The 23069-nt window shown below is 41.0% G+C and overlaps 1 long non-coding RNA gene across 1 annotated transcript; it reads right to left on the reverse strand.

Moving 5' to 3' along the window:
• Positions 1-19230: 19230 nt before the first annotated feature.
• On the reverse strand, positions 19231-22859 carry LOC111843443 (uncharacterized). The gene is made up of 3 exons (XR_002838165.2): positions 22717-22859; positions 21297-21440; positions 19231-19551 (listed from the first exon to the last, which is right to left on the reverse strand). It is a non-coding gene; the product is annotated as an uncharacterized lncRNA (long non-coding RNA).
• Between the last annotated feature and the right edge of the window lie 210 nt (positions 22860-23069).

The raw sequence follows: 23069 nt of genomic DNA on the forward strand, positions 1-23069 counted from the left end.
CTTCCTCTGGTAGTAAATGTGAATGATGTTCCCTGCATATATAATTCTGTACATTATTTAAGAATACAATGCGATGTAGTGCTTCTGTTGAAGGAGGGCATGCAAAAAGACAGCTGGGTAGAAATACTTTTAGAAATGGCGTGTGACACAAAAACTGTTCCATTGATAGATGTTTTATGTGTGAGTTGATGCACTTTGCATGATAAAGTGTATTTGTACTGTACACAATTCACCCATATGGTGTAGCGATTGTCTGTCTGTAAAGAGTAATGCCCACGCTAAAGTAGAAATACCAAAAATAATAGTGAAAAGGGACAAAAAATTTGCCTGAAAGTGCAGATGGACACCCTGAAAAATAATTTACGGATGACATGGATTGTATATAGATGTGAGGGGAGCACTGTTAAGTCACACCTCCGTGGTTGGGGGTTCAGATCCCGCCTCTGGGTGTGGAGTTAGGACTGGCATCCTATCCCAGGTGTTCTCCTGCCTCACGGTGCCTGTGATTGGCTCCAAGTCCTGTGGGACCCTACTCTGGATAAACCCCCTGCCTGTTGACTGAAACACGAAAAAGGATGGAGAAAACACGGCCATCGTTGGCTCAGAGAATCTGGTGCTTTAGTTTAATGGGGGGAGGATTTTTAGAGGGCTGATGGCCCTGGACTGACTGTAAAAGATTCAGCATTTGTCTGCCATGGGGTCAGCGAAAACAAAACAGGGACCCCGCTGTGTGAGAAATTAAATCTCCGCCGCGTGATTCGCCGCGGAGCCGTGCACGCTTGTCAGCTCTTCCGGTTAATTGGTCTTTGCGGCGGCGTGTGTCATCTCTGTGCCGTTCCCCGCTAAGGAGGGAGCCGCGGGGACACCGTGAGGAAACTCGCGGCCAGGTAGCGACTGAGTGAGATTGGGGCGGGAGTCTTCCAGCTCAAATCTCCGGAAAGGCAGTGTGACTGCTACACGGAGAAAAGCTGAAATCCATTTATATTTATTATGTTTATCCTGTGCTGGGCCGACTGTGCCAGGAAGCACAGTGCACATAGCAGGGAAACCCTGGATAGCATGCCACTTCATCACATGGCAAACACTCACACACTACGGGCAAATGAGAGACAGCGATTATTCACCTAGATGCATGATTCTGGACTGCGGGAGGAAGCTGGAACACTCCGAGGAAATCAGCGTGCACATGGAGAAACCATGACAAGTCCACACACACACAGAGCTGGAGATGGGATTTAAATCCCAGTCCTGGTGGAGTGAGACTAGAGTGTTACCCCACTGAGTGCTACTAAGCCAACTGTGAGTCTCAATCATAAATGTACTGTACGTTCATTTTTCTGTTCCAACATTGTTACATCGTTTGGTTGAACGTTGCAGAATCCTAAATGAAACTAGTCCTATAAGCTGTTTTTGTATTTTTCTGACAGTGAATGGACAAACGTGCCATGGAAGATTGTCCATAGGGCACCCAGCAGGTATATCTATTTAGAAAGATCTTTTACAGAAAATGCAAAATACAGAAAAACCGGCTGTATAAAAAGCAAAAATACTGACTCTGAAATACAGTATTTCAGTATCCAAAAACAGAATACTGCAGCACTATATTTAATGCCTCTAACACTTATTATTCCTTATATATTTTATCTATGTTAAACTAGATTAAACTTTACTAAATACTGCAAAATTCAAAACAGGACCAGCATTCTGCATGTATTCCAACTCATAATTAATGATCCAAACTCCCACATTCAGTATGCATAAAACATTAAGTAACTATTCAGTTCATATGTCTTTAAATAAGGAAAAAATCATGATATATATATATATGTGTGTGTGTGTGTGTGTGTGTGTTTGTTCCTGACATGCATTATGAGGTGAGATCAGGCCTTTCCCCACGACTTTGCACGGCAGGGCAGCTCTGTGCCTGCTTCCTCAGGCAGTGTGTCCTTCACATTAAAAGGTATCTAGGATACAGTCTGAGGGGGAGAATATCTGAGAATATCTTTGGCAGACATGAAATTTATGAAGTTAAATAGCAGGAGATTTGACACCACAAATCTAAACTGCTGAAAGAGAAAAAGATACATATACTACCACATTAAATAATAATAATATAATATAATATAATATAATATAATATAATATAATATAATATAATACAGCATATACTATATATGAGTTATAGCCTTGAAAAGAGTCCTTGAAACCGTGTATTTGGACCTTAGTATATGGGAGCCTGCAATGGTCCATGAACACCTTAGACCAGGGGTCTCCAACTCCGGTCCTGGAGAGCTACTATCCAGTCGGTTTTCTATCCTTCCCGGCTTCTGATGAGCCACACCTGTTCTCAGGTAAATACCAGGAGCAGGTGTGGCTCATCAGAAGCCAAGTAGGATAGAAAACCTACTGGATAGTAGCTCTCTAGGACCGGAGTTGGAGACCCCTGCCTTAGACAAACGTGGCAATTTCAGGTCCAGAAAGTAAAAATCCAGACCATGATTTACTTTCAACCAACCAGTTGAGCATAAAGAGTCACAGTCACTGGTTGGTTGAAAGTAAATCATGGTCTGGATTTTTACTTTCTGGACCTGAAATTGCCACCTCTGCTTACAGATGGGAACCTATGATGGTTTGGTGATGGTCCCTGTACAACTTACAGGTGGGAATCTGTGATGGTCCCTTTGGGTCTTTAAAATGAGAACCTGAGTTGGTGCAGTTGAACCTTAAAGATGAAAGCCTGAGAATCTGGGAAGTGCAGTGCAGAGCTTAATAACCTACAAATCCTGTGGAGTGGAAAACCTTTTCCGTTTGAACAGAACAGAATTGTACCCATCTGAAGTAAATTGTAAATTGTTGGCCACTGACTTTGTGAACTGTTTGTAAGAGGGCCACCTCCCCAACCCCCCAATCCTTAATATGTGACAGGAAGCAGATGAGTGTGTAAGTACTGTCCAGTAGAGTAATATGTCTCAGATAAATATGTTTAGACTTGAGTTTTAGGCTTGTGAGTTCAGGAATTAGAATATCCATTCATACAGCACTCACAGAAATTCTTGGGACACTTGCTTAATTCTGTAGATTCATTGGTTTCATAACAAAAGTCCATTGACAAGCAATGTTTAAAATACCTGCATATATCTTCCACACAGACATTTTTTTTTATTAAGTGTCATTCAGTTTTTTTCTTGCCATTTTTCTATTAATTGCAATTGTGGTCACTGGCTACCAAAGGGATACTAAACACTAATGTTTGCCGTTTTATGTTATTGATTAAAGAGCACCCAGACTGCTTGTCAATGAACTTTTTAACACAGAACAGCTCTTTTATAACTATAATTTGGGTTTCAATTTATCACTATTTGAAATTAATATTTTATTTAAAACTACTAGTTTTTGTACTAGTAGTTTTTGTAAACAAATGAATGATGTGATCATTTTTTTCTCTAAAACCAATATTTGCGATTTTTCTTCAAGGAGATATAAGGTTATTATATAAGCCACAGTTTATCAAAACCAAACCTTATTCCTGATCTGCCAGTTAATCAATTATTTCATTATTTTAGTACATGCATAACATTCACATTAATATGTATATAATATGTGTGTATATACAATATCTGTTTACTGTAATATTAGCTATTTATCATATCAGTTTGGTAAATATACCAGCAAGACAGTGCACGGTTTTTAAAACATTGAGTTGCTGTTATCAGATAGTATAAACATGCAAGGTGGAACAGATTAAATAGTTTACGTGAAAATATTAAACTAATGCTGCAATTGTAAATTGTACGTGGGGGAGCCTATTATTAAAATGAATCTATTTACTGATCAAAATGGACCTAGAGCAGTGGTCCCCAAACTTTCTCTGCAGGGCCCCCCTTTTCTAGATAGGAACATTATTGACCCCCCCCCCCCCCCCCATTCAAACTACACAGGTTCAGATTCAAACTTTATTTGAAATACAACTCCCTTTTCAAATTGAGCGAAACAAATGCAATTACAAAATAAAAATGGTGCAATTTCACCACTGTGGGAGAAAAAAAGAGCAATCAATTAAAAATAAAAGTCCAGCATAAGTTTGAAATTATGCAAATGCAGATGTAACATTCCTGTTAATATTCATTGGTGTACACAAATTAAAGTTTGTCTTACGATTACCGCATTTCGTTTTTAATGATAACCGCAGGTTTCAGACTATACTATAGCACAAAACAACACTAAGTCATACCCATTAACTGATAGTCTCCCTGCACTTCATGTAGAAAATTTTAAACCTCGTTTTTCATGATATGGTTAGATTTTTTTGTCCGGCGCTGCAAAACGTTGTTACGCGTCACCATGTCACATGGTACATAAACCTTGCAAGAGCAAGACGAGTTAAGACAGATCGTACAGCACCTCACTATGGAAGGCCAACGGGGCCAAAACATCTTAAAACTTTATACCTAAAGATGTCAAATATTAACGGCCAGAGACGTCAAGTTTGCAAGCCTTTAGATGCAAAAAATCAACATGTCGATTTTTCACATGCAAAAAATGAACGTCGATTTCTCACACCTTCAGGCGGCATTCTGCACCATGTGCTGACGTCGACAAAGCGACCCTTTCAAAATAAAAGCACCACCAACTCCTGTCCACAAACGTCCCTTAGTTGAGTATTTCCCTCTTTTTTAATTATCCATTCATACATGCACACTGAACATTAAAAACATGGATATACTGCCTTTTTTACATACAAACTATCTGCTGTCACACACCTGCCTCAAATACTTTTGTCCATTAGACAAACAATTGCACATACTTGTAACTTCCATCCAGTGACTACATTCAACATATCTATTCAGCTATCCCAGCACTGCTGGTATTTAATGGTGTCTATATTGAAGTCTTATTATCTATGTATAAATGGCTTTTTACGTACAAGTTGCTGAGACCTGCACAAACGAACAAGCAGGGAGTGGAGCCGAACTTACGGGTAAACGGGGTTTATTTAGGGCAGAATGGCGACGAACACCAAACAATACATGTCACCACAATGACAGATCTGAGGAAACTCACGCAGACGCAGAGCAAATACACAAGACAGGTTGAATTGAACAAGCAATAGGTGATTACAATCGGGGTAGTACATGTAGGTAATGAGGGGCGTGGCACACACGAGGATCGTACGAGCCGGGCGTGACAAATAGTACACGTAAGTTAGTGGTTTATTTATTGTTAGTTACTGTAATGTTGCGCTGCTTTATTTGTTTAATCGTCCAGTCTGTGAAGAGATTATTTTAAGGTGGCACATGCCCCAGAGGCTATCCCATTGGTGCGCCCCCCCCCCCCGCAATACCTCTGCGCCCCCTAGTTTGGGAACCACTGACCTAGAGCATGGCATAAATAAGAGAGCTAAACCTACTGTACCACCCCGACCCTAGCACTGAATCTAAAAATTCCAGGGACATATTTCATAGAAAACAGCCTCTGGATGAGGTGCTTGAAAAAAAATTTGATTGGCCTGAAGTTTCTTTTTTTGCCTAATTGTATTCCCATCCCTGTACAACAACCCCCTCCCCCCAAGCTATTTCCTCTAAAACTGGTACAGGGGGGTGGAACCAACAGGACAGCTAAATGGAAGTACAATACTGTTCAAAAGTCTTAGATGGTCAAAGAAAATAGTTTAAATGATCATCATGATGTAATGGTGTAAAAGTGTGGTGTTATGTTTGTCAAAATGTGTCAGCTTAGCCATTTCAAAAGCTCTCCTAAAGAATCTCTTCTATCTTCTACAAGCCATTACCATTCAAAATATCAATGCATTAATTGAGTCAACCATTAGCACATAATGGGCCTCATTCACCAATATTTTCTTAAGAATTCTCTTAAATTTGTTCCTGCGAAATTTGTTAAGAAAAACCTACGTCGGATTCATGACGTGTTCTTAAGTAGCAGAATTGTTCACAACTTTGCTCTTAACCCCCTGGGGTCTGAGGCCTCTTTTCCACTTTCGGGGTAGTCTGACATGCCACAAAAGTTGCAATCCTGGTTCAAATAAAAGAGACATCCTAAAATATATGCTAACTTGACAAATCAGTTGGTGAATAAAAACACAACATTATTAATATCAAACAGTCCAGAGGGCTAAGAATGGTGAATCCCACGTCTTCGTAACTGAAAGCGCATGCCAGTTTGTCCTAGTTAGCATAGGCAAACGGCCTGCAATTCGAAGAGACGCGCAGGATGTGAGCCGCTTGGCACTAAGAGGAAAAAAAACTTCAGTAATGCTGAAGTAGAAGTATTAATACAGTAAAATCCCGTTATAGTGGACTCGCTTATAACGGAATATCATCTATAACGGACGAGGTCCGCTGGTCCCGGCCGTGCGCCTTTAAGAACATGCAGAAAAAGTACAGGATATAGCGGACTCGCAATTAACGGAATTTCGCTTATAAAGGACAGACAATTTAGTCCCCAGCGCTGCTTTTAGCTGTAGTTTTGTTTGGCTATAACGGACATACAGGCTCCGCCTACAAGCGCGTGGCGTGCCGGTGATATCCAGCGCAGATACGTAGTCGGGATTATAATTATTAATACTCACGCATCTGCTGAGGTAAAGTTGGATTACTACATGTACAATATAATAATTTAATGGGGTGTGGCATGAGTAAATGGTGTCCTGTAGTTGTGTTCTGGGCATACAGCAACTCTGCATGTAACGGACTTTGGATATAACGGACTGTTTTGCCAGGTCCCTTGAAGTCCGTTATAACTGGATCTTACTGTACAGGATCGAGGTAAATGCAAATAGACACATGTTATTTAGTAGCGTAATCAGTGGATATAAAGCCCCAAAGAAAGCTGATACATGGAGAGATATCACCTTCTCTGTGAACGCTGTGTGCCAAATAAATCTAAATGATCTTCAAACATGCATTCCCTTCTCAGAGCAGGATTGGCAAGCTCTTCAAGAAGTAACAGAAATGCCATTTTGATAGCAAGGCCAATGCGCAGAAACAGGCCTATTTATAATCCGCATGATCGCCGTTACTACCATGAAAATAATTTTTACACTTTAAAAAATAATAATTATATTTTACTTTTATAAATTATTCAAATACTTCAATTTTATGAACTGTAGAATGATCAAAACTGCTATAACCGATTATTTTGAACAAACTATCATTACTCAAATGTGCATACGAATGGTCTTGAGTGTGCGTAGATTCTGTTCTTAGCTAAGAACAAATTCAGATAAGAAAACATTGGTGAATGTCAGATTCTTCGTAAAATAAAGTGCGTACGTGGGGTTTAAGAACAAATTTGTTCGTAAGAACGGTTGGTGAATGAGACCCAATGTTTGGATAATCAATACCTCTGAGTTATTTTACAGATTAAGTTAATTAAGTGAGAGAGGAGAGTAGGTAAGGAGCATGCACTGATTAGGTTACTGCACGCACCACACGACAAACCACCTCGGATGAGAACCTGAGTGCAGCCATGTGGCCTCAGGTTCACCACACTAGTCCGAATGGACCAGTGTGAGTTTTTTTTTCCAGTGGCTGGAGTGCCAATACTACCACCAATTAAGAGAGCTGGTGCTGAAATTTAACAAACACATGGAAAGACTGCGGTGCCCCTGTGGAGAGCTTTGGGAATCATGTTCATCCAGCCATCCAACACTTTGGTAAGTTTTGGTTTTTACTGCATTACTGTTAATTTGCATATGTTCTAATGTTAAGTTGTGCATATTTGTGAGCAAATATACACTTCCTACTCAGATAAATAGCTTTAAACGTTCCTTGACTGCCTAAGACTTTTGCACAGTAATGAATATTGGTCTTGTTTCTTACATTGCCCAGGAAATACCTTTGTATGCTAGTATATCCCACAGTGCCTTTGCTCCATGTGTTCACCTGGACATCTGCTGCAATTGAGATTAATCTCATTCACGCCTATTTCAGCAGTTGTTTTGGGATCAGTTTGTTGCTTCAAAATGGCAATCAGTGTGGCACATTAGTTTTTACTGCATTACTGTTCATTTGCATATGTTCTAATGTTAATTTGTGCATATTTCTCAGCAAATACACACATAGTACCCAGATAAATGGCTTTAAACATTTTCTTTAACTGCACAGTACCATGTTTGTATCACATGACTGATCACATGACTGTCTCATCCACCTTACAGCTTCCCAATCTCTTGAAATACTCTTTACAACTACTGCCATGTTCTTCGCTAGTTCTGCCTACACCTTCACTCACAACCTTGCGGGGGCAGGAATAAAGGTATATGGGATTATGTTGGGCCAGTGCTTACAGAATGATGCACAGGGTCATTAGGTACTCTGACAGATCACCGGCAAAAGGGATCTACTGCCACATGGCCGAGATTTGTACCCAGAACATTTTATAAATAGCGGGTTGGGGCTGGACTTATGTATTTTTTGTTGTTAACTGGCCCTCCACTGATTTCTCTCTCCCACAGCAGTTAAAGTACAGCGGTGGAGGGTGGGACGGTATTCTATGCACCACTGCACTAAACATCCATTATCCGCGGGTCTGAATGGGTCCCCCAGTAGACATCAATGCAAAGGGATTGGGTGCAAGGATGTGGCAGCAGAGAGTCTCATTAAGGAGCAGGGATGCAGTCGGTAATCAGCAGCACGAGTGCTACCAAAGTACAGTATTTGTATCGATTGCATGCATCATGGTGGGGGGGGAGCACATTCAGTGTTTTATGACAATGCAGTGTGATGGGGAAATTTTTACTCTTCATGTTTTTTGTATGTGTGGATTTTTTAAAAATATATATGGGATTGCTTGTTTAAAATGTCCTATTTGCACAAGGTAAACTGTTTTTTTAAATACAAAAGTCATGTTATGCCATATCTGGATGGGATTTTAAAGCATATTAAAATACTGTATAAAATTTACTATTCCATGGTCAGTAAACATTGGTTTGTTCTCCAGATATAAATACATTAGGAAATCCAGTAATTGACTAACAAGTAATGCAGCCATATACCAGGAACTGTTAGCTATATAATTCACGCTTATTAAGAACCAATCAAGAGGCACTGGGACATTTCTACTAAAAGAGGGGCAAATTAGCTCAAGTCTGACAATTAGTCACCACTTCACTTTCTGATTATGCAGGGTATTTCCTAAGTGTGATTATACAAATGAACAGCAGCCAAACTTGTCCATTTATATAGTCCTGTTCTGTGTGTGACAGAGCCAGTGGTGGCATCACACTCAAGCCCTTGGCCCTACCTGTGAGGGAGCAAAAATGTGGACTGTCTGTCAGGGAGATGGGAGGGAGCAAAACTGTAGACTGTGGGTCCCTGAGAACTGGACTGGGAAACACCGCTATAGGGTAGACTGGTTTCAGCTTTTAATGCAATAGGAATATTAGTTTCTCTCTTGGTGCTTTGGTGATATTTAATGAAGTTTGCGCACTCAGAATCATGAACTGTGTCATATAACAAAGCCTGTGCAGACTTTGTCACGCCGTGGGTCATTTGGACAGCCTTGATGCCTCTAAAGCCACTTTTATCTCACATCTTTTATTTGCACACTTGTAAATATCTTCATGCACAAAAGCAGACTTCTGCATCCTCTTACTCTGTCATTACACCAGGAAATGGAATCTGCCATGGCTGGCACTGTTAAAATGAAGTGAAAGAATATTAAAATCTAAAGCCGGAAACACGGGATAGTCTACATAACCACAAAAAGGCAGAAGGCCCTCTTCTTCCAGTATAATGGAATCCAGCACTACAAGACCAGCAGCTCCTGGAATCAATAACATACGATCAGTAGAGCTCTTCCTCCTTTAATCATAAGATTATACTTAGAGGCAAAGGATAGAATTACATGCATAAATAGTTTTTTCTGTAATTAGCACACCAAAAGGAGAAGCAGAAGCTTGTATATGGAATTAGTGTATTGCTATAAAAGGAATATCCAAACAAAATTCACTCAATCATTTTTTTGAGGCTGATTTGTTTTGATAATCGTGATTCCAGACATTCGTGGCACATGAAGGACACAAGCTGCCTGCATTCTGAGATGCGTGGGAAGGACGGCTGGAGATTCTACCTCTCACATACAGTACTTGGCAGTAATGTCTTACTGGACTCGTGTTTTGTTCAAGCCAGGGGATGCTGTCCCTTCAGGCATCATGTGACAGAAAGGCTGCCAAAAATGCATGCGAAGTATGGAATCAAAGTTTGGACAGGGGATGAAGGAAAGCTTAGTTATGCATGGAGTAGCGAGATCTATAATGGGAAACCATCTGGCGGAACACCTGAGAGGAACCGGGCGACGCGAGCGCTGTTGAGTATGAGTGATGGGCTGCGAGGTTGTAGCATAAGGTGTGACAACTTCTTCGCGTCCTACTGGCCTGGAGCTGAGCTGCAGAACAGTAAGCTGAAAATAAACAAGGAGGAGTGAGGAAAAATAAGCCGCGGCTTCCTGATGACTTTCTGAAGATGAATGACAGCTCTGACAGAAGCTCAGAATTCGGCACTTGAGAAGGTGCGTTGCTTTGTTGCCCTGCAGCGGGAGGAGCGAGAATGTTATTAGCGCAACGCACAAAAGCAACATTTCTGAGAAGTCGACAAGATAAGAAGTCAGCCATGACGACCTTGATAAGATGAACGGCAGTTGTAGTTTTCATGTCGTTTTGTCCTTTGTTGGAGTGAAAATAGCTGTCTTAGATATTTTCTCTGTTTGCTCTGCCTTTTGTATGTCAAGGGTACTCCCAAATTCCCAGTTCTAACCACACGTGGATCTATTAAAGAGTTTCACGTTAGAACATCCAACAGTGACCGGGGAACATATTACGAGAATAATATAACTGCAAGCTAATTGGTAGTTTAAAGAACTATAAAAAATAGTAATAATTACCAGTTTTTAAACAAACGAAATGATATTTTTGGAATGGCTAACAGAAAAAGACTTTTGTACTATGCATATTTTATTTTGACTGTTTTGGCCAGCATTAACCTTTTTGGGTCAGCCTCTTAGAATATTATGCTATTTTTTAAACAACAGCAGAATAAATAAAAAAGGAGCTGAATTGCAAAGACATATCTCAGAAGTGAAGATAATGTTATTATAGGTCGCTGACACAACATTAAGAACTGTCCTAAAACCTAAATAAAGAGAAGTACGGTGCCAGTGAAATATTATGTGAAAACTACTGCAGCCCACATTTTGTACCATATATATTTAATGCTCTATTTGACATACAAAAAAGACCATCAGTTATGGGATGGTTAGTGCAAAAATAGCACCTTGTTCCTCATGAAAAATTTCCAGGATTCATTTTTTTATGTTTTATCTTAGACTTAGTTAAAATTATGCATCCTCTGTTATATTTATAAATATCTAGGACATAAACATTAGCAGTTTTCAGTTTCCTACATTGTTTCCAACAAAACATCCAGCCTTCTATCCACTTGCAGACTATGGGCGGGGGGGCTTTGCCGGGGCACAAGGCAGGAGCGAATCCCTAAAAAGGATGCCAGTTCAAATAATTCAACCATATATTAGAAGTAACTGGTTAATGTGAGATTTACAATAAATATGGTACATGGGCAAAAGAGCAGTGCTCATTTAATGCTAAAAACGTTTGCATGAGTCCTGCAGTGCTGCCGTGAAAAAAAAAAAAAATTAAAATTAAAATAGATTTGGCTACGTGCTTTCATATGTATAAATTTCAGTCACATTCAAAGGAACTATGCAGGGACATACCCTAGTTATAATTCTTGTTAAGTACAGATGACATCTGGGTGATTGCTAAACAGTCATCAGTCAACAGGACACAACTGCGCTAATTTCATTAGCTCTAACAAGCCTGGTGGTGTTATGCATTTCAATGACAGGATTAGGAACTGGGGAACTGCTGATGTTGGCCAGTGCATTACTAAGCATTCTGTTCCCCCTCCCACCAAAACTTCAACAACATATATATTCTTTTAACGTAAACCAGCCGTCATTACGACAGGATAGCTATCTGGGATTTTCCCTAGGCAAACGCATTAGCCGCCAGCCACACATCAAGACTCGTTTTGGAGAAAACAACATGGAAAATAAGCGTGAGTGGCAGCTCTTTAAGTGTATCATAATTGCATCTTGAAAGCGACAATATCCTGCCTGTTTATTCATTATTGTCATAATAGAAATTACTTTCATGTCATTTTAGCATTCTGCTTTAATCTTGCATTAACTAATCGGCTAATTGTTTAAATATGCAAATGTGTTTCAAAAGTTTTTGAATATGCAACTATTAAGCAACAGTGATGATACGTCGTATCGGTATTGGATTGAGAAAAGCATCAAAAAATGTTTGTATATGAGGCCAATAGAGGGAAAACTCTATACAGCTAGCATGTTAGTGCTTAATTTTCGTTATTATCCCAGAAGTAGTAATACAAATAAATCAGTAACACTTTACTTGAGGGGGCACAATTAACTGACTCCAGTTACTACTCAAGTACAAATCATGAACAAATATAGTAAGTCCATGATATACATAAACCGTTATGATTGATTGATGATGAACAAACATGGGATTACTACTTAACTCACATTTAATGTATTAATTAACCAAAAACTAAGTAAGAGTTATGATGTATTTAGTTAAGCAGTGATGCTGTTATCCAGAAAAACTCAAATCCTTTAGAGTGTCTCAGTTCACCACTTTATTAACTATTTATTAAAATGATTAATTTCCATGTCCAGGGGCCCTCGCTTCTGCTAACTGGCTTGGAGAAGCGGCTGTCAGTGCCTGTCAGTCCAAGGCTCAGCGGCTCCTCCATCTTCCCAGGGAAGCTGTCGCCATCACCCTGCACCACATGCCACACGCTGTCCCCGGAACGGGCACGTGAACACAGGATCTGGCAAGAAAACGGAGCCAGACAGCAACAGCGGCTCGCGGCCGCACCAGGGACCTGAGCCTTTAATGTTCTGGTCACAACAATTGCTTTGTCACCATGAAGCTACCAGCTGCTCCGTCTGTTCTATCAGCATTTATTTAGATATGTGGTCCACACCGATGGTCCCACTCCTTGCCTAAATCTGATTTACGCCAAACAGAAATTAAAGAAGACAAAAACCCAGACTCAAGAGGGGCTGTTTGCAGCTCCATTTAGTAACACCCACCTCTTTTGGGGCATCCGTTAATTGGAGTGTTGTTAGACAGTGACAATGGCTCCGCTGATATTCATTTGTGAATATGGAGCTTTGCATAAAAAAAGAGAGACAGTCTTTCACCGGCATGGTGAGAGTGCCACACTTGCAGTTACACACCCTGTAGCTGCTCCCAACCAGACCAGGCCCCCTGCCTCGTTTGGGCATTAAACACACCTGCACATTGTCCCATGAATAGACTAAGGTTGACTTAAAAACCTCTCTGAATTACAACCTTTGTGAGGAATTCAGTTTGCTCCTTGTTGACCCATGTTGAGTCCTTGTTGTCGCATGTCGGCTTATTGACTGCTATGGACTGGGGGTGCTGTGGGGCTCCGCAGATTAGGCCTTTGTGGTCGCTGGTTTGAATCCTGTGCTCGATAGAATAGTGAAATCGCTGTTGGGCCCTTGAGCAAGACTCTTAACCCATGACCCCCCCCCCCCCAAAAATAAAAATAAATAAAAAATGCTCCAGGGGTGCCAGAGAAATAGCTGACCTGTGCTCCAAGCTTCACTCTCACCTGTGTGTGTGTGTGTGTGTGTGTGTGTGTGTGTGTGTGTGTGTGTGTGTCTCTCTCTCTTAAAGAAGAGAAAGTCAATGGGAAAGCCATGGGTCATTCCTCAATGCTTAATAGCTGTTATTTTACAATAATTTTCTAATAAGTTTCTAATTGCTATTGTTTATTTTGAAAGGTATGTCTTCAGTCCAGGTCTTCATGAGATTTATATATCTGTCGTGCAGGTTTGCATATTATGTATATTTTTATATATTAAATAAGGAATTTAGTAATGAATATACAAACCTGCACTACAGGTATTTTACTCTGTTTATAGGGTCCATCTGCTCACACCAAGAATGGTAAAGCACAATTTTCCTGGCTGTCTTGTATGCTGCATATACGCATTTTTAACTGTGAGTATATAATATATGAGTATAGTGGAAAATAGATGTTTTAAACTGGGTTATAACCTGAGGTGAACTAAGCAATCTAACTAAAGGAAGGAAGGCAGTTGTTACAGCATCCTTCTTTTTCTTGGGCAGTGAAGAGCGCTTCCTTGACTTGCCATGACTTGCAAAGCACTTAGTAATTTGGTCATTAAATTTTCACACAAAGTTTTTGAAGTATGGAGAGTACATAAATGAATCATCCGGATTTCTCTTGTCTTTAACGTCATTAGCAGAGGTAGACTTTCTTACTGTCTTGTGAATGCCGAACGAAACCTACTGCGGGTCCCATTAAAAGTTAGTTTTCTCCATCAGCCAGGTTGGAGAAGCAGATTCTGCTCCTGCTCTGCCTTGCTTTTCTATTTCTGAAACCTTAGAGGATGAAGTGGAGATGTTTAATAGCTCCCCAAAGGAGACGTCAGACACCCTAGCTCCTGTTAAAAAAAAAAAAATGCTGTCCGTTTCCTCCTCTCCCGGCGCCCAGCGATATGGGAACAGGTTATGTGGCATGAAGGGCCTTGAGTGTGCATGGTGTGATTTGGTCCACAGTGTCCACATCCAGTCGCTGAAGAGCTCTGCAACTATCAAGTTTCCATGGAAACCCCTGGCATCGTGTACCAAGAACAATACAAAAATCTTCTATTTCCTGCATAATTGTTTGTTAAATCCCAAAACTCCATCCTTCTGATTTACTTCTGCACCTGACTCTTCTCTTGCCACCTGATCTTATTAAAATCTCACTGACTAAATCTGCCTATTAGATTACATTTACTTTGTATTACTCTACTTTAGTTTCTCCTCTCTGTGTCGGCTTCTCACTCATAATCATTACACAATGAATGTATAGTGTGCTTAGTTCTGGAGTGTTGCTAGAACATATTATCCATCTGCACTTGAAGTTTCACTTATCGTTCCTCATGAACATTCAACCATTTTTAGCCCGGTTTTTGACATCCCTGAAGCACTTAAAGAGCCTCATTCAAGGCAGTGTGGTTCCCAATTTGATGATTAGTTGTCCATTAATGTGGGAGTTCACTATACTATACAGTACTGTTCAAATTCTTCGGCAAATGATTTTCATGTTGCTATAAAATTATAATATTCTGCCAAATTGTGTCAGCATATAGCCATTTCAAAACCTCTCCTCAAGTTAGCCACGTATTTGCTGTAACCATCCAATACACGTATGACTAATCGATATCTCCTTCAGTTATTTGACTAATTAAAAGAATCAATTAATTTAGCTGGTGGTAAAATGTAGCTATTCTAGCCATCCAGCAATATATCAGTAACTTTTTGGAGCAAAAAAGAAATTGTTAGTTTTTATTGTACTGCTGTTAATATGCATATGTTGTAATGTTACATTGTGCTTTTTTTGCGAAAATATACAATTTGTATTCAAACAAATAGCTTTTAACATTTTCCTTGCCTGCCTAAGACTTTTGCAGACCTGAATATTGGTGTTGTTTCTTACCAGGAAATACCTCTGTTTGCTAGTATATATCCCACAATGTACAGTACATGCCTCTAATGCTAATCTAAATCTGCAGAGAACAGAAATGCTGTTGCTCCTGTCTCTCTCTCCTTGGCCTCCTGTGTTCACCTGGGCATCTGATGCAAGTGCGATTAATCTCTTTCACGTCTATTTCAACAATTGTTTAGAGATCAGCTTGTTTCTTCAAGATGACAATCAGTGTTGCACTTGTAAAAATCAGCTAGCATTAGTGTAACGCCATTTTAACACTCAGCATTATGATTACCAGAATGCACCGTTGTCACTGAATAAACTTGGCGAAAAGAACCACACAGGTGTTAAAAGTTGGAGGTTAGCATCCTTTAATTGTGGGATTACGTCCACATCATTACAAAGAGCGGGATGTTTGTTTTCCTGCTAGAGAATTTGGAATACAACCGATTTGTGAAATCAGACTATGTAAGCATCTGTTTGCTGTCATCAGGGATCCCACGTATCGCTCCATGTGCGCTCAGCGGATTAGCATAGGGACTTCTGTCGTGCTGTGTGGTGCTGTGAAACCTGCCCTGTGTTGAAAAGGTATCATGGTGGTTGTCTGTATCTATAGCAGGAACATGATGCTGAATAAAAGAATACTGGCTGTTGTGGGCCCTGGAATATTCCGGTCGATCTAAATGAATTACATGCACATCTGCGCCCCACCCCCCAAAACATAAAACTATAGTACTATGTGATAATGAAATGTTTCATTCCAGTCACAATAATATTACTGAAACATGAACTTTTGAATGAAGCACCGACATTAATATTACAATGCACAATAAATACATAAACAAAACAAATTTTAAAATACATTAAATATATAAATAAATACTTTGCAGACTTGCCTGAAATGTTTATAGATTTTCACAAATGAATTCAGCAGCACTTGATTGCATGGGCGAAACTCCATGACCGAACCGGCAACTATCGGCTATATGCTAATTATTTTTATGCCATAATCTTTCCACAGTCCAGCTACCGTGACCATGATGGTGTCCGTACTACTGCTTCATAATAAAAGTCACTGGGGGAGAAACATTACATTATTTATATTGCGTGCAGGAATTCATGCAACATTTGCAGGCCAAATGAAGGAGTCATCGCCAATCAACAACCACTGACTACAAGAGGAGGCTCATAAATTTTATTACCGACCTTGACTAAATGGATATGTCATGATCGTCTCCCTCCATATCACCATAAAATAAAAGAAAACATTTAGTTTATAGAATAACTCAACATGGGGGCACCTACTTCAATGTGTTGCTTGGTCTCATGGGTGTTGGTTTCTTATTAATATTGAGCAAGACGACTTATCATAAAAAACAATGTTCTAATTACCATATCCCGCTTAGGTACGGAGCCATTAGCATCTTATTTGCTAGTTTAAAAGCTATTAAAATAAGCTTAAATTCACGCTGTTCTCTAATTTTGTTTTAATTGCCCGGTTAGACGGTTTGCTGAGTTTAGCATTCGTACGTTATAACTTTCGAGAGGTCCTTCTCAACGTAATTGCTCGCAATGACAGCTGATTGAACAGTTTGTGAACATTTATAATTACACTTCAGGATAGTTAATTCCACAATAATCCATTAGCTGGGAATTATAATTCCATTCTTATTTGTCTGTCCTTGCAGTTTTATTATTTTCTGCTTTTACTTACTGTACATTAGATCATCCAATGGGTGTAATTTAATGACAAGGGAAGGTAGAACTATTGCATGCAAATATTGCAATTATTCTTGGTAGTGGGGAAGAACAGACTGGCCACACAATAACCACATTTCCCTTTTAATTACAAGAAAAGTAACACTGAAAATAAAATTCACTATTACAATAAGTTATAGTTACTTGAACTAATATATATATATATATATATATATATATATATATATATATATATACACATAATATAAATGCTCACAACTAGGGGAGGGTGAGTGGCTCAGCAGGCTGTGTGCCTGTGATCGGAAGGTTGTGGGTACGAGCTCCGGCCTCGGCAGAAGTCACATGTCCGTGAGAACTTGAGCAAGGCCCTTAACCCCCAGCCCCAAGGGTGCTGCATGTTAGCTGACCCTGTGCTGTGACCCCCAAGCTATGGAGACCAAGATGGGGTCACCAAAGAGAAGCATTCCAATGTACTTGTGCAAATTGCAAATAAAACGCTTGTTTGTTTGACCAAAGCCAGTGCGGATTGTACATCCTTTCACTGGCACAGTTTCTCTTCGTGTTATTCATGTGTTCCCATTGCTTTGCTTGACCTACTCTGGTCTCCTGGTTTCCACCCCAAGGTGTAAGTACCCGTGATACAGGTGGATTGGTGCGTCTGACCTGTTTGTGTGACTGTTTGTGTACCATGGACAGGCAACTCATTCAGTGGTGAACTGTGCCTTGTGTTGTATTTGGAATGTTGAGTTTTGGAAGATGGATGGATGGATGGATGGATACAGAAAGCCAGTGTTGTTGGATTTTAGTCTAGCACTGACATTTAGCAAAGCCTTGCAAGAACTGGACCTACCTGTCAATCACACGCTTTCTGTAAAAGTCAATTTTGGCAGCAGAGCCAGGACTTTGAGACATTTTTGTTTACATCACGCACGTAAGCTTTAACACAGTACATATGCAATGCAGGCAGTCAGGCTGTTTCATTCTTCTCTCAACATGTTAGCTTTCTTCATTAGCACGCCATTCCCCAGCCTTGCTTTTATGTTTATTAAACTCTGACAGTTGAGTCCAACACAATACATACAGTCAAGTATGGAACAATCAACGTTTGTTTCAGAAAAGCACTAAATGAGATACCAGACGTTCTCATCTGGGCAGTTGGCCAGATCCCGTCCTCCGTCACTTTAATAATAAAATTTCCATTTAGCGTGTGGGAGAGGAGGCCGACGAGCAAAATCTCAGAAAGAAACAAATTAGAATAGGAGCCGAACTCCCGACCTCAATCATTCCATCCACTTTGAACAAGTTTCCGAAAAAATAGGCAAGAAAGATAAATCTAATGGAACAGTGAGGTGAAACTCGGCAGTAAATTGAGATACATTCGACGGGCCGTAAAGGGCATGTAGGGCAAACAGTTATAGGCCCCTTTGGACTGCCTGTTGCAAAAATACAGAAACCTTCTAGACACACATGGTGTGACCTTGAGGCTGAGGGGCCACAAGGCCTCTCCCTGGTCACGAATCATCACGCTGCCATAATGGCAGAAGACAGCACCTGGCTCAATGGGCCACATTTTTTCCCCCAATTGAAAACGACTGGATAAATTGACTCAGGAGGGCGGCTTTTGTTGATGAAATGGCGGCGGATGAGGGGACTTCTTCCGGAATCCAGAGTAGCAGAAGACAAGGTGTTCTTAAAAGCCTCATATTAGCACCGATGTGTCTCTTTGACCATGTATATCAACAGACAGGTTTGGTGCCCAGTGATGTGAGTTTGTGAAAAATGTGAGCCACTTAACCTGCAGCGCTTCATTAAATAACCATCTGTATAAACATAGGAAATCTGTCGGTAGCTGCATTCTCTGAACACATAAATTACGTTACTGTTCAGACGTCGAAAGCATTACCCTAAACAGATACCAGCACGAAGTGAAATCAGCGACAAATATGGCTTCTTGAATTTATGTTAAAGGCGGCTTGTTACTAGAGAACGGATTCTGCATATACATCTAGTTTACTTTTCCCCATTACTATATACTCAAGGGTGTAAAATTTGTCATGCGACATAAATTATCCCGGACAGCTGGTTTTACATATTGTAGCGCGGTGTGCCACCGTACGGTGACTCCCATGATGCTCCGGGAACAGAAGCTTCAGGCCTTCATTTGCCATATCAGGCTCTACAGGCTGGCATTTGGACGCGACTTCACCAGGCATGGTGCCACGGCTGGGAAGTGGACCTGAAAACAAAGCATTCAGGTGAGATGATGTGATGGGAGGGGGCCTTTGAACCCAAGATGTGCTGCTGTCGAATCGCAGAGCCTCTGAGGGTTTTCCAGGTGAGTGGGCGGCAACCTTTTTTTCCCAGCATACACTGGCTCCGCCGACTTGTGACACTGTACTCGGTTGCACCCAGTATCATCTTAACTAGCCACAGACCCCATTGAATCTTTTTACACAAAATCACCAGTTCTGTCCAATGAGCTGGGAGGCAAAAATTACGTATTTAATGAAATTGTTAATGAGGTACACATAGTGATGCAGTTAAGACTGGCATTCGCAGAAATTATAGTATAATTAAACAAGAACTGCAAAGTGTCCATTCATAATATTCAGTTTTAGTTTAGGATCTCATGACCCAGTGCTGGATAAACAGTTCGGGAAAATGTATGGAAGAATATTTCCTTGGATTAATTATGCAAATAATTAAATGAAAAGTGCACTACTTGAGGAAAAAAACAAGAGGTAAATGAACTGAAAATGGGATTTTTGAATGATTCCTGGGTTTCAGCCATGAATAACAAATAAAACTGAGGAATATTCTGAGAAATGCAGGAATATCATGCACTATCTGAAGTTGGGCTTTTGTGCGGGTGACCCACCATAGCTGCGCCTGCAGTTTTTTTGTCTGCATTTTTTTTCAGCCCAGTTATTTGTGTAGATATTTATCTTTTACCCCAGCAGCATCAGACCCAAACAATAGGCTGAGGTGTCACCCCTGCGGGACTCCACCCCCCCACCTACGTTGCTGGCACGTGAGCCGCACGCCACACAGCAATTTGTGTTATTTGATTGGCATCGGTCGCTAAATTTCTTGGATTTTATCCGTCTTCTTCCATGGGCTGAACCGGGAACAGGAGAGCGATGGGGAGAAGAATTGGGGGGGGGGGGGGTGGCTTTTACCGGTCCCTCCAGGCACACGAGGTTCAGTTTAGCTTAATCAGAAAATAACTGGAGGAGAAGCAAGCCTGACATGGATATTATGATCGCATCGGCTCGCCCGGACGAGTCGGGCCGCACGAGGGGAAATGCGAATTTCATGGCACGACGTCCCCCCCGGCTCGGGAGCTGCGGCGCGCCGCTCTGCTGCGATGGTCCCTCTGCGTTCTCTTTAATGGCTTAGTACTGTGACAGCGTGTTATTTGCAGATTATTGCAGAATGAGATGCGGTCCCTCTGTCAGTTATGGCCACAGAACGTCACTTGGAGCAGCCCGTAAACAGAAAGGGCACAGAGGAGATGGCGACGAGGGATGAGCCGTTTCGTCCTCTTTGGCATTAATTTTTAAGTTCGAAAGGCAACAAAACTCCCAATCAAACTATTCTACCAACCCCATCTGTGAGACCTATTTACACACAGCCTATGTTTACACAGCAAATAGCTTTGAATACACATAAGTTTTGAATATATAAGGGGAATTTATGCACTGAGGCATGATTTCTGCTTTCGTCGGTGAGAATAAAAATATATTGAAAAGTCTGTCGTCAAGCAGTGGGAATCGAGCAGCCTGGGTGGTCATTTTTGGCTAGTGACAAGATCAGCACAGAAGAGACACCATAAAAGCTCTGTGGGAACAAGATGGAGTCTGGGGATACAATGTATGATGGGAAAGCGGTGGGACCTTGCCAGGGGATGACTGGCATGGAAAACAAAAAATAGGTAACGTTGATGCGAGATGCACCCAGGACCTCCAGTTATAATCCTACCTCCTAGCTGCAGATCAGAAGCAGCGGTCAGTAACACCAGGTGACATTGTTGCACGCCACAATCCTCTCACCCAACCCTGCAACCGGGATCAATATTCATAGTAATGCATCCACCCACAATCCTCGGGAGGGTGTTGGCGTTTTCTGTAAGAAAATGACATAAACAAAGTCTGGCGATCTGCAAATGCAATTCAAATACCAGGATTTAAAGAGCACAGGCCATGATGGATGTGAGACGCCGCAGATTTAAAGTACACAAGGAGTCCTGATAAGGCAGGCAGAGAATTTTAAATGTCTGGGAGACAGGATAACCTGATGAAACAAGAGTTTGCAGAAAGAAAGTCAACTGTTATTTCTCTTCCTTCTAGCGTAATGCTCTGGTATATTTTCTCTAATAAAGCAGTGATCCATCTGAAGTTTTTGTGTCAGATAAGCTCTGCCTACTAACCTAATACACTTGGTAATAATTATGCCAAAAGGTTTGCAAGGATATCAGACCTTGTTTTAATCTTGTAGCAAAATATGCTGCAGAACTAATGAAACTGAATTATTTATACCTATATACAAATGTTCAGTGATTACAAGGAAAGGAGAAGGTTACACGGTCAAACAATCCATCCATGGCTTGCTTCATTCATTCATTCATCCATCCATCCATCTTCTCACTGCTTATCCTGGTCAAGGTAGCTGGTTCTCAAACACTCCAGCAAACTAAATCAGTTAATATCTTGTGGGCAACCTGAACCAGCAGTTTGGGCACCTCCGCTGATTCCAGTTCAGAGCTTCCTTATCAGGGGTGATTCTAGGATTTTTTTTTTTGTAATGTGGGAGGCATAAGACAGGCTAAAGTAATCATTAGCCAATGCTGTGTTTTCAACAGGTGAGTGACAGGGGCGGGGCACTCTAGAGTCCAATCAGCTTTCAGCTGGAGTCAGTGTCCATTTAGCCCCACCCCTGTATAGGCCCTTGATCCTTATGGTCTTCACATGTTATCTCCCCTCAACCAGCACCTCCAGCATGACTGCGTCACAATCCCCCTGTCAGGCACCGATGGCCTTCCGCAGAAGAGGCAGCCCACGGGCCAAAGCGGGAGCTCATATGCAATTAATTATAATGAACCGGAATTCTCTCCAAATCCTTCCCACACAAAGCGCGCCGACTGAAGGCTCGAAGGTGCACAATGGGTAAGCACAATGGGCAAGGCTGCTTGCCCAGCAGGGCTCTGACGGATGATTTGATAAATTTCCCCTGTTTTTGCAGTTGCTAGAAATAACAAAGTAGACAGAAGGGAAAAAAACAACCAATGTGACTAATGCATGATGGGGGTCTGTGAAGGCCAAAATCAGAGTACGGGACCTTTCTTTGTCTCTATGACAGTCTCGATAAATCATGACACAAATTGTTGAAATAACTAACTTACCGTAAGGTTTCTTGAAGTTCGTATCTGCAGCACGTAACCTGGAAATATGCAGTTTTAGGGAGTTGCAGAAGCTCCGACTTGTGTAATTTCTGCTTTATATAATATATGAATAGACACAGACCTTTTGACTGGACCGGAGAGCATCTCCTGGCTGTTACAGCCTGTAGCCCATCTGAGAAACGCAAACCTGACTCTCATCCCTCTAATGAAAATAATTAGATGGTAATCAGAAAGAGAAGACCAGAGGCCTTTGAAATTGCAGTTTGTCATAGCAATTTATGCAAATGACAGCCATTTTGAGCTTTCTTTCCTTTTGTTTAGGTTTGCGTGAACTTTGATCTCTCAAATGCAAC

Source organism: Paramormyrops kingsleyae, chromosome 7 (genome assembly GCF_048594095.1).
Source record: "Paramormyrops kingsleyae isolate MSU_618 chromosome 7, PKINGS_0.4, whole genome shotgun sequence".
Classification (NCBI taxonomy): domain Eukaryota; kingdom Metazoa; phylum Chordata; class Actinopteri; order Osteoglossiformes; family Mormyridae; genus Paramormyrops; species Paramormyrops kingsleyae.